Source organism: Mugil cephalus, chromosome 15, assembly GCF_022458985.1.
Source record: "Mugil cephalus isolate CIBA_MC_2020 chromosome 15, CIBA_Mcephalus_1.1, whole genome shotgun sequence".
Classification (NCBI taxonomy): domain Eukaryota; kingdom Metazoa; phylum Chordata; class Actinopteri; order Mugiliformes; family Mugilidae; genus Mugil; species Mugil cephalus.
This window is the reverse complement of record NC_061784.1, coordinates 10,336,765-10,349,866: the sequence shown is the minus strand read 5'-3', so window position 1 is coordinate 10,349,866 and position 13,102 is coordinate 10,336,765. Positions and strand designations below refer to the sequence as shown.

The window sequence follows — 13,102 nt, the reverse complement described above, 5'->3', positions numbered from 1 at the left end:
GATGAAAAGGAGGAGCGCGTGAGCCAAGTTCCCTATGTTGTATGGTGCTGATATTCAAGGCATGTTCCTAACACCTCCCAGCTGTAAATCACAGATGCGAGGATTTGATCATCTGCCTGTCTCTTCTGAACAGAGATTTAGAGCCCACTGTTTTATTAAGACGCTGATTAAAAACATGTTGAAATATGAGGATGATGTACTGCACTTTGGTGATGGACCGTGGGCCATTTATTGTTAAACTTCAGTTTTTCTCCATTGTTTATTGTCTTTTGATAATTAAGTGACAAAGTAAATTTTACTAATAATATGCTTGTTGTATTTTGAAAAGTAAGTCCCCAGAAGGAACAGTTCCTCAAAAGTGAATTCAGAGCAAGTAGAGCTCCCCCTGGTGGCTGACTGCAGTATAGATCCCTTCACAGTTTGTAAACAATGTGGCGTTTTTGTGAGGGGCGGGGCTTAACTGGATGCCACACATCTCAAACACTATAGCCTGTAAACGGTGGTTACCATAATTCAATGGACTGTTTTGGCAAGAATGGACAAGGAAAACACATATTTTAGAGAATTTACTATATTATTTTAAAAAGTTGACTCTGACTGATGGGACTGTGTTCACTGACCCCTACACTCTCATTTACTGTATAAACGATTTGACCAAAGGAGGACACAGAGGGGACAAAGTCTGGTCTGTCTTTATCAAGTGAAGCCTCTCCAACAAAGATATTACAAGAAGTGGAACCACTGTGGAGGGTAATGTAGTAAATGCAACTTCTACTTGGACACCGCTGAAACAGCACAACTAATGTTGTGTTAGCTCACGGTTAGCATTAGCATTAACATGTAACATCAATTCATGTAATATGAATTCCCTAAATGAGCATTAACTTAACGTAATTTCAGTCACAATTTAGCCTAACCCGTAACATTTTCCAGACTGAAATTGATGATGCATTACATATTATTCTGACCCGATATGAAGTGTGCCCGTTGTTGATTGTCTCACTCCAATCATTTCTTTTAATCGCCAAAGCCAAACCAAAGTTGTCTACGACTGGCAGCAGCTGGTATGTGATAAATTTTATTTTTTTTGGTTTTAGCATCAACAAATACAACAACATGACATCTTTGTGGTTGAAAGTGACAGTGTTTGCCTCAAGCTTCCCCCCGTTTCGCCTCCAGCTAACATTGTGACATCACAGTGACATAGGCCACTAAGGGGTCATAAGCTCCACCTCCTCCATGTTAGTGGGTGAGACTTGGGCCAAATGAAAATATGAAAGTACATGTCAAATGTATATATTTCAAGGAAGGTGTCGGCCATTTTAGGTGTTTAATATAATACTGATGCATTCACAGTATATAATTCAATATTTCCTTGTAACTGTAACTTGTTACCCCATGTCTCCACTCTTGAATGGTACTGCACAGACTCTGGCTCGAAAGTTCTAACATGGCATCGGCCATATTCCCTGGTAAATAACGTCAGTTTGACCAGTGCAAGAAAATGTGCATGTGTTGTCCATATTTATATACAGTCTATGGTGTGACAAGCCATACATGCGTCATTCAAGCTTCCCTCCTCTTGGCAATCTTGAACAGTATAGTATAGTATAGTATAGTATAGTATAGTATAGTATAGTATCCTTCAGACTGTTTTTTGTTAAATTTGGTTGTTCCTGACATGTAGTGACCAAATGGTTGTTTTAACAGCTGTTAGAAATTCAGTGATTTTGTTCTTATTTTTATTTTTTTTTAATATGCCACCAGAAAAGAAGCAAGATAGTGAAACTGGCATGACGTAGTTTATAAAACCTAATAATGCTGTTTCTGTTTATGCAAGAGATTACATTTCCCATTTTTTTCCCGGTTTTGATATTGCAGTGAATATACTGAAATAGAAACATTTGCCTCCCAGTCTTTAAACAATGGCAAAAACAATAAATATCAATCATGCACATGCAAATGATCCCAAACTGTTAAATAAGATCAAACTAATAAAAAAATATCTGTTTGCCACAAAGAGATTGTGTAAAGTTCATCTGCTCAAAGATAGCAGCCTGAGAACAAAGCCTGCACAGAATGAGACGGCTTTGCTCTCTAGAGGGGGCCACCATTAAACTGTGATATGGATTAGAAAAATATTCCCAAAACACAGATGGTTATCATCGCAATATTAACTGGCTAATGACTTTTTGTCTTTCTGGCAGTTTGCTTTCTACAGGCCTGTTTCAGGGTGGCACTTCATTGAACAAATAGATGTAACTGCATATGCTTCCTGCTTTATTCATCGCGCTTTTGGCTGAGAGAATTATCTGAGCATATTGAATTCATAGATCACTGTTGCTGGCAGGAGGCTTCAAAGTATCATTAATATTCTGATTCTCGAGACCTGTGAACGGCTATCTCTGTTTCCATTATTACAGCGTTTGAAAAGTGACTCCGCAGGAGATTTAGAATAAGTTTAGGTGCCGCCTTTAAGAAAAAGAAACAGCAAACAATCTTATCCTTTGTGTTGTGCGATTACAGCTCATTAAGATGCTAGCTGATTCTGTACTTTGACTGGTCTGTTATCAGCGCACTGATGAAAGATGTCCAAGTTCTGTTGCGTCTTGATAACTTACACGGACGAAGGAAAGACTTGCTGAGGCTCAGTAGCTGTGACATCTGGGTTTGTCACACTTACACAAACAGTGTTTACCTCTGTGCAATTGCGGGGGATTGAATCGATTAACCGTCAGAGGTTTAAGACTTTGTGTTTTATTTAAACTGTGTATTTAAAAAAAAAAAATAGAAAAGAGAAAAAGAAATAGGTGGTGTTTGCAACACATGCAGTATATATACAGCCTGTGTTCCAGTCTTTCTAAAGGTGCAGGCGATATTCCATACCCCAGTAAAGCCGATCAGATGACGCAAGCATTGCGAGATAATTTCCCGGAGCACATTCAAAACTGACTCGAGCCCCAGATACGTGGCCTGCCTCGTGATGACCTTGCTGTTGCACAAAAGCAGCAAAACCTAGCGGCCCAGTGTCCACAAAGACAGTAGCTTAAATTAGGTCCCTGCATGCCATCTATGCTGCTGTGAGCAGCCGAGCATTATCACCACTGATTAACATCTACCTATCGGAGCCGGTCGTCCCTCAGAGCGGAGGGACGACTTTTTGAGTGGACACCAAGAGTCGCTTTTCCGCTCAGGCCCAGGCAACTGTGAAGAAGTGTAGATAGGGAGCAACTTTTCAGCTCTGCAGATTATGCTGTGTTTGTACTTTAAAACCTACCACAAAATGCTAACTACAGTTCACCTTCAATTTTTTTTTGTCCTTTTCTCAATAACTCTTACCCTCCAAGTACACCCCTTTCTGTGTGTGTCCCTGCAGATCGTACTGTAGCGAGACGACTGATTTTGGTTTCTTCAGATTGCCTCCTGGGATTTAATTAAGGAGTTAATTGATGAAGACTATCTCGTTTCATTCTTTCCAGAGTAAACAGATAAGACTTTTTGTACTGTCTGTATCAGCGTACTGGAATTTATTTTTGTCGCTTGTATAGCAAGGCTATATTTATTATCTTTTTTGTGTTGTGACACGTTGTATCACTTTTTATTACTGTCTATGATGTATGAAAAAAACACATTATTGTGAGTTTTTATCTTTAATTGAAATGACTCAACATAAGTATTTTTTGAAATGGCTTCAGAAAAACCCTGTCCTCAGCGATCGTTGCAAGAATGCTGATTGAAGCGCCTCTAAAACTTTCTGCAGTAACCTGATGTGCCAGGTTCTTTGTTACAAAGAACTGACCAGCAAAGTTTTTTTTAAAGAAAAGGGCACTTTTAAGTAATATCTGGCTGGTGATTTGCTGAACCAACCATCATGAACAGAACGTCAACTCAACTCAGTTCATCTCATTTAAAATAAGTTGTGCTTTATGGGAAAAAAAGCTGTCATTACAGTAATGATGACGCACCGCCGCTGTTGTTTGGAGAAATATGTTGGTAAAAACGCAGTTAGTCGAGATGTCACGAAGGTCTTCAGACAAAAGCACAACTTCCCAGTGTTTGATGGTTTTGAGGGTTACCAGTAGCAGCTAATTAGAAGATCATTGGAGGGCATGGATATGGAGGATTTCAGTCAAGTACTGAGGGGCGTAGGCCATTGAGAGCATAAGAACAGTGAAATTTTAAAATTTATTCTAAAAGGAACTGGGAGCCAGTGCAGCGAAGCTAGGACAGGGGATATGTCGTCACACTTGCGTTTGCCAGTGAGGAGACGGGCAGCTGCATTTTGTACCAGCTGCAGGAGGTGCAAGATTGAGTGGTCCTTCCAAAGTACAGTGAGTCAGTTCTGTGTTAATGAAAGCATGGATTCCTATTTCGAGAGTGGCAGGTACCTTTTGTTAAAATCCTCAAACGGAAGAAGCTGACCGAACTAACCAAGATTTTTTACTGATGACTGGATGTTTGGCGTAAGGGAGCCCAGAAAGTCAGGAAAATCTGCTGGACCACACATCATCTGCATAAGAATGAAAGGAATATAATTCTTGAAAATTGAGCCTATCAGTAGTATATAGTGCAAGAGAAGAATCGTCCCGAGGATGGAGCCTCGGGGACACAGCAAGACAGCCTGTGGAGCTCTGCAAGCTGTTGGTGCACACATCATTCTGCATTTGAATTTTTGGAGTTCACTCCTGGTTAAGAGAATTTCATAACTTTAAAATGAAATGGCCGTAGCAATCTTAAGACTGGAGGCAAGCCCTCAAAGAGAATGCAGCCGAAGTTAATGAAAAGAAAGGATTGTCAAACAACATGCAGCTGGGATTAAAGAAGAAAAACTTGTTCCACATAGAAACACTAAAAGGAATGTATAATTGCGTACACCGTTTGTCTTGTGGCGGCCCGAAAGCGTCATTAAGAGTCAGTTAGTTTGGTCCGCACTCGGTGTACCAGGAGTGCTTTCTAGAAAAGGCACGATTGTCACTATAAATGCATCGCTTACAATACCTAGCAAATGAAACTCGGTCTCTGTCTCTTGAATTGAATGGCACGGAAAAGACGCAGGGACAAACAGACAGACAGACAAGACTGAAATGTCAGTTTTAATCCCATAAAGTGCCTCTTCAGCCTATTCTGCTGCAGATCACAACTAACTTTGATTTAATCCGTGTCTATTCCTCTTCCTTAATCTTCAGATGCTCCACGATGCTTTTGATTCACTTTGAAATGCTGTTAAGATTTCCTGTCTGGACATGGCGCTGGGGAGACAGTGAGCAGTTGAGGCAGTCACTTTCTGGCCTTGCTTCTTTTCCATTAACCTGTCAAAAGGAGAGACAAGCGTTCATGTCTCAATGCGTTGACGACGACTCCCTTGTATCATTTGCGCTATTTTGTTGTGCGACTGCTTTGTGCCGTGTTTCAGAGGCTCTGTCACAAAGGCCCACTTTTCACAGGCGATTGAAGGCCACGTTTTACTTTGTGTCATGTTCGTGACATCTCACAGATGAATGTGAAATCTGACGTTGCTAATACGACGACTAAATCAAACGATTAAATGAGCTCTTGGTACGCGTTCAACATCTTTTTATTTTGTAGAAAAATAACCAGCACCCACAGCTTTTGCACCTGTTTAACTCATGTAGGATGCTGTCAGGCGTATTATTATTTTCTTGTTACAACCCACTCTTTCTGGTCTCCCACAATACCCTTTGTTTAAACTAGTAGGAGTAGCACGAGCTTTTCATTTTCCTCTAATATATTTTTCTATAATTTGTTTGTGCGCGTGTGGTTCTTTTCTTGATTTAGTGTTAACTCAGAGTTGGAGTTAGACTGTTAGCTGAGTTTCTGTTTCTCTGACACACCACATATATCATGTGAGGCTGTCATGGCTAACAAACGCTGCAGTCGTATACACCACAAATTGCAAATGCACAGCATGCACTTATTAGCTTAACAATCAAAAAAGTTACAATTAAAATGTGAGCGGTTGGACCGGGTGGAAGCTAGAGGTCTATCTGGAATCATTTCTCCTCTCCTCTCTGCAGCCTAGTAAAATTGAACCACGAAATATGCACTTTGCATTCATGGAAACTGGAAGGCCTCTAAGGAATCTACTTACAGTGTGAGACATTTTCACGAAATTGTTTCGAAACAGGTCTGGTATTTCCAAAAATCTGCATGTGAATCGATGGTTGACTGTGTTTGTTATGTTTTCTTGAATGGCTGCAGACACCGCCAAAGCTACAAGACGGTTTGTAACGGCCGAGGTTTAAAATACTGTGTTCTAAAAACTATTACGGAGAAAGCTGCTGCGGCTGTTTTATTGTTTAACTCTTCCAACTGTGGGTGAGATGCTAATAATGACGGATGATAAAAATGTCTTCATTTTAACGGTAAGTCAAAAAACACCAGTGTTAATTGTACAATGACCTTCAGTACGGCATTGCACTCTTCTTCTACTTGACTTTCCTTATCACAAAAAAGTCAGATAGGCATAAAATGCAAGGCCCTGTTCTTTATCTTATTGTGGGTGACAGGATTTATAAGGAATTTTACCATCTATAAGCAGCCATTCACGTGTTTCATCTTTAGTGAATTCTTGTTAAAAATAAAAAAAAGAAAGAAAAGCAAAGAAAAGAAAAGCTAAGGCTTCTTTAGCTTGTCAATTACATTCCAATCCCATTCTCATTCTCTCATCTTCTATAACCACTTGTCCTCTTGTCATATTTATGAATATGTTGCTCACAACAGTACGACCTCAGCTTTGTATGACATCTTTGTAGAGAATGCAACGTCGAGTTGAAAGTGTTGCTTTCTCGTACTGTATATCCGTAGCCTTCACGACGACAATGTCTGCCGTTACATCGGATCTGGCTTTCATGTAGTTACATGTTGCAAGCCACATGTCCCCAAACTTCACGGATAATGATATAGATCAAAGTCGGCTGAAGTTGAAAGCGTGTTCCTGCTGCTGTTTGCCTCCACTCTTCTCTTGTCACTTAGGAAACTCAAGGAAGTAAACTAAGGTTGGAAGGAGCAGTTGTAGTTGGTTTAACCTTTTTAGTGAATGTAATACGAGGTGCTTCGGAGGAGGCTGTCATACATGTGTTTCTTAGTGAGTTTCTTCAGTTTTTCAGTGATATCGGTTAACTCTTTAAATAGGTTGAGGCCACACTACCCAGGCAAGCAAGCAAATTCCCTAGTGTACACCCTAGAAATATTATAATTATAAGCTTTAGAGAACAAAACCTGCCGCAGGGGAAGCAATTTTCTAGACTGTGGACTTACGTTACTCCTACTGCCTAACTTTAGATTTGAAAAGCCTTCGCAGCAATTATGAGCAGGCTATTGTTGAGCATGGAATGGAGCGGACAGGAAACGTTGCAAAGATGGTAAAATGAACTGACCCAAGTTTCAGTTGTACAAATATCTTCAGTGCTGATTTTTGTGTTTGTTATTCATGAAATTAGTCATTGGATCGCGAGCAGACATATACAGACAAAAAAAAAACCAAAAAAAAAAAACAGACAGTTCCCTTTGCTGATTGTAATCAGCTGAATCCGATTCATCTCTGACTCTAGAGTCCTCTTAGCTTCACAGAGCTTGTCTTCAGTCATGTGTCCATAGATAGTCTGCTGCTATGCTCCGTTCTATACAAAAGCAGCCTAAATTATCATTGTACACATGTTAAATAGCTAAGTAGTGTTTGTTGATATAGATTTGTTCCTGCATTCAGTGAATGCATCAGATCCTTTGTGTAGTTTCCTGTTGCTTCATTTAGTTATTTTACATCCATACAGTATTATAACTTGATTAAATAATGATTATGCCTCACAAATAACGGTATACCCAAATTGCATCAGGCTGCATAGTTGCACACAAAAGCAAAATGAGCCTGCGATTATTCATGATATACATGGATTAGCCATAACATTATGATTACCGACAGGAGAAATGAATAACATTGACAATAACATCTTGTGCCATATGTGGATGGTGTAGATGTTACTTAGACATTTACTACCCACCTAGAGCAGACCAGGCAGACCCCATGCACCCAATAGCAATGACACATAATGACACACTTGATGGCAACAGCCCTCCCCAGCAGGATGCAGCCTGACGCATGCACATAAACAGTTTAGATGGGATGCACTGGAACAAGCCTGATCCACAGAGGCCCCCTCCCCCTCAACCCATGGGACCCAAAGGCCCTCACCAACAACATTATGCTGCCACACACCACAGGACAGGTCCATGTCCATTCTCTGATGCGTCACAACTGCTTTGGCGGCACTAGGAAGAGGGTGGCCATGATGTTATGCTTCATCGTTCTCTATACATCTTAAAAAAACTCAGAAAACGAGGAATATTTAAAATAAGTCGAATACTGAGTCTCAGACTAATGCATTAATAGGCCAACCTCCAAAATATTCACTGGTTCAAACTTAGCTTCTTTTCTCTAACTGTGCTGAGGTCACTCTGCCCACAGCTTATGGATGTGTGTCAGCAGAGGTCATTGCTCCAGATGTGCATGAATTTCAGATTTGTCCCAGATTAGCATATCGATAATTAAAACCTCATTTCCATTATATCAGTCGATACATTTGTCATTTGGGAGATGTCAGGAAGTCCTGTTTATGATACAGACGTACAGAATGCTTGGAGGTCAGGCCTTTGCTTTTCAAACTTCTTTCCTGGCGGTCACTTCCAAATGAAGACGAGACAAAGAGGAAACATGAGGACAAATAATGTTGTCACCTGGAAAATGTCGAGCTGGTAAATGCGTCCAAGGAGAACACAGAAGTATTCAGGTCATAGCCTCCACACAATCTCTCAGCAAGTTACTCCTGCAGCCGGAGTTCCTTAATTGTATTGATCCAGCTGCCTTTTTCCACTTGGGTGTTGATTATCTTGGGCCAACTCAAGATGTGGAAAGTTATAACAATTTACAAAAAACATGAAGGTTTTTCTTTTTTTGTACTTGAAGCTGACTGAAAAAAAAAAACTAAACTGAAGTCACTGAACACAAGTAACCAATATAACACCTTAGTACATCCAGACCACTTTATCACTGAAGTACACTAAACATGTAAACTGTCTTTTGCAATTGAATTTGTCTGTTTTGATACACCACAGCTACATGTGCAGGTCACGATGTGTATGTTCTGCAGTACCCTAAATGACCTGGCACGACATGTGACAATGATGTAATAGACATGCAAAATATGCAAAAGATTGTCGACTTGTATTCATTCATCATTACACATGCTAAGATGTTACAATTCTTTGTGCCAAGATTCGAGGCAAAACGCATTTAGAAGCCCAGTCCAACTGAAAAACCAGCCAGCAGGCTAGCAGTCAGCTACCGACTAGCAACCAACAAGAAAACACAAGCTAACTAGCCTAGCCAAAAGCAGTAGGCAATAATGCGGAAATAATTTTCAAGTGGGCACCTCCCTACACCGATATTTTGTTAAGTTAGGTCCACGACACCTTGAGTGGGCTTAACAGTCAGTACCAGCGTCCTGGAGCCACCACCCCCCCCCTCCATGCTGCCACCACACAACCGTGTAGCTTAGCCCTTTTTTTACTGCTATCCACCAAAATACGCACTCGCGTCAGTTGGGTGTCCAAGCTACCTCTCTCCCCGGAAGGGAGGATACAAACCCTAGTTAGGGGAAGGGGAGGGTGGGGGAATAAGAACACAAACCAATACTCCTAATCATATTCATGATTCCAAAAGGGGTTTGCTGAAACCTTGGCTTTTCCATCGACAATAGGCAAAATGTTCCAGTTGCACCCAAGAAATATAAAACTGAAATTGACATGCTGCCATTTTATCCAATCGTGCTTTCTAGAAAACAAACACGTCTTTCAACAATCTAGGCTCTTCTCATCCTTCAAAACAAATATTTACTTTACCCACATGACATGAAGCATATTTCCATGAAGATGACTGGGCATGTTTAAGCTCCCACTTTTGGTGCAACAGTTTAGCCTGCTGTTCATCAAACAGTAATAACACTCGATAAAAACTATGTTTTAACTGTAGCTTGAAGGTATGTATTTCAGGTTTTTCCTTCTGTAATCAACATGGCTCTCGACAAATATGCTTTCAAGATGAAAACCTTAATTCTTTTGGTTGTGCACACATTGTATCAAGCAGTCACCCATAGAAAGAGGATTTAGGATAACCATTATCTGACTTCTGTGAACATCCCCAGTCATTCACTTGGCTTCAGGATAAAGAGGATATTCCAAGTGGAAGGGAGATGGAGAGAGGGACATAGTGTTAACATGCTATACAGTGGTAGCGCACAAACACATGGGTAATGACAGAGAACATATTAGACGGTAGGGGACAGGCGCTCTGAAAACAATCGCCTGTGGATCATCTGGGTTTACTTGACACTCCAAGCGTGTTATCACCATGGTGAAATTGGTGGTAGGGTCGTTGGTACATCAAGGAAGGCCTTCCCTTGAGGTAAACGTATAAGGAATAGCGTTTCCATCATATGTAAATATACCAGTTGTCTTTCCTTCAACCACTGGCACAATTTTGTACTAATTGCTGCTAGTTTCAAACACTGTTTTCCACATTTGTGAGCATATTTGCGATGCTGTTGTGCCATATCTTCCAGTTATCATGTATTTTACTTTATGTAACACACCTACTCACTGGATTTACATGCGGCGCTGATTATTTGTCTGGTATACATTAGTCATGATCAAATGTTCTAAGCAATTATTCAGAAAAAATAGAAGCATGAATGTGTTTTATCACACCTGCTTGTGTGATGCGTCCACATACTGGGGACGCCTGTAGGAACATTTTCAACACTCAGAGCCTTGGCTGTGAGCACTTTTTTTTGCATAGCATTGATGGTGGTTCCAGTATGGATTTTGCATATTGCATGCTGCCATGTTGTACAGGCTGTGGCAGCTTTCATTTTTCTGCAAAGAGAATCAGAAAGCAGACCACGAGGAATGTGATTTTAAAGCACAGCATATGGGATGAAAGGGTGCTACATCACAAATTGCGTATGGAGACAGGAAGCAGTCTGAAGTGTGGCAGACCGACCGAGCTGTAGATGTTGTCTTATTTCATTGCAGCAAAGTGTCTTCCCACTAGTCATGAGATGACTGTGTGATCATACACTGTTATTAGATTAAATTACTCGCCATGGCATAATTTGAATAAGCAAGGACTCTGGGCCGCATCCTGACACTTGGTGATATGTGACTTGTCTCGCCTTGAATTGTAGCTGTCAGACGGAACTGTTCTTTTGAATTTTTTTTTTATCTAAAGTTTGTGACTGATGGCTTGAAAGTTGTACTTTTCATGTTTCACTTTAAAAGTTGGGCTCTTTTTTTTTCTTTTAACTAAAGTCACAGGAAAAAAACTGGCTCTTGATTTCTGGGGGATTTCAAAAAGAAAAAATATTTTGAAATACCACATTGATGAATGATTTTTTTTGTCACTCTTTCTCTCCATTCCTGGTTACTCTTTTTGAAAAAAAAATCCATATATATATGTTATCTCCTGTTTCTCTTGGTACCTCTTGAGCCTAATTAGGACCCAAAAATAGAGCAGGGTACAACCCAGCACAAAGAAAAAAAAAGATGAGATGCTGGATTCAAAGAGTGATTCACTTCTATAGCCTCAGGCGCCTTTTGCATTTGGGGTAACAGCCGTGTTCGTTTGCAACACCCAAGGGATATCTCAGCAGACTGCCAAGTCTCAGGAGGAGGGATAGGAGGCTCTTAGGAGGGGGTGGCAGCATGAGTGGCAGATCTGTAGTTTTGCTCTAAAAAAAAAACTGTGATTAGAGGAAATTGTAGATACAAATATTGTGCTTACAACCTTGCCGCAAGGGCTCAGTGTCAACGGTAAGTATAGATCAGTGCAATGCAGAAAATGGGGGCTTTGTGTTATTGCGAAGCATTGTTTCTGTAATAATGACATCTTCTATAGACACACAAAGACAGTGCATTAGACGGTCATTAATCAGATAAGTCCAAAGAAATAATCAATGCCCACAGTCAGCAGCATCATTCTCGTAAGACTATATTATTCATTACTTGTTTACATCCCGATGCATTGACCTCTGTGAAGAAAGACCTTTCAGCAGATGTTTACATTAATTATTCTTCCAATTCATTAGTGTTTCCATGCATGTATTGAGACTTCACGTGGAAGCAAACTGAAGAGTGAACCAAAAGACTTCAATTGAATTGATTACTCCGACAACAGTGGGTCGGTTTATTGAGTATTTTTTTTCCTAAGCAGATGCATGTGTTAATTATATATTTTTCTCTGGATGGATTGGGTGCACCGGGCGATGTTCACGTCGAATCCCTTTCTCTGAGCACACGCATGCGGACTGCAGTCGCAAAAACCCTCCAGTCATTTATTTACTCGCTTCATGACACCGGCCTGCTTTTAACAGCCTTCAGCGCAGTAATAAGATATCCTCAATGACTCTTGACATTGCGCACAGATCGACCATTGACACAGGCGCACATCGAAGTGAAATCATTAGTGGTCTTTCTGGCCCTTGTCTTCTCCATCTCTCAGCTCTCAGATACTTCTTGTTAAATCTCGTGACCCTTTGACCCGCCCCACCACCTCCACATTCAGCGATGTTATCTAGCAGCTTAGCCAGACCAGTAGTTTGATGTAACCCCGACGGAGGTCAGGAGTTTTAATAATTTTCAGGCAACTTGTCAAAAGAGGGTTGTGGGGAAAAAAAAAAAATGTTATGAGAAAATAAAGGGGAGTCCCACAAAAGAAATGTCTGATGTAGTCTGATGTACACCGATTGCTCTAAAGCTCATTAAAGCTTTAATTTCACATTCAGGACTGTGGAGTCCTCTACTCACGCTGAGGGGCTGGGAAGCTGAGCAGTGCTCTGAACTGAACTGAGACGATCCCACCTGTAGTTTTAGTTGAAATACTACTGTAAAATCAGTTTGCAGATCATTTGCAAAACTTGCCATCTTGCCTGTGTCCAGAAACGGAGTTTGTGAGAGCTTAGGATATTCTACTAAATGCCAACTGGCAAATGAACAAGTTTCAGATTCGATTTACATATCTTGTAAGTCTTGT

General features: G+C 40.6%; 1 protein-coding gene across 2 annotated transcripts in view; it reads left to right on the top strand.

The window, feature by feature from the left end:
* Nucleotides 1-13,102, top strand: part of ntm (neurotrimin) — a 351,663-nt gene that overhangs the window by 55,256 nt on the left and 283,305 nt on the right. The window lies entirely within an intron of this gene.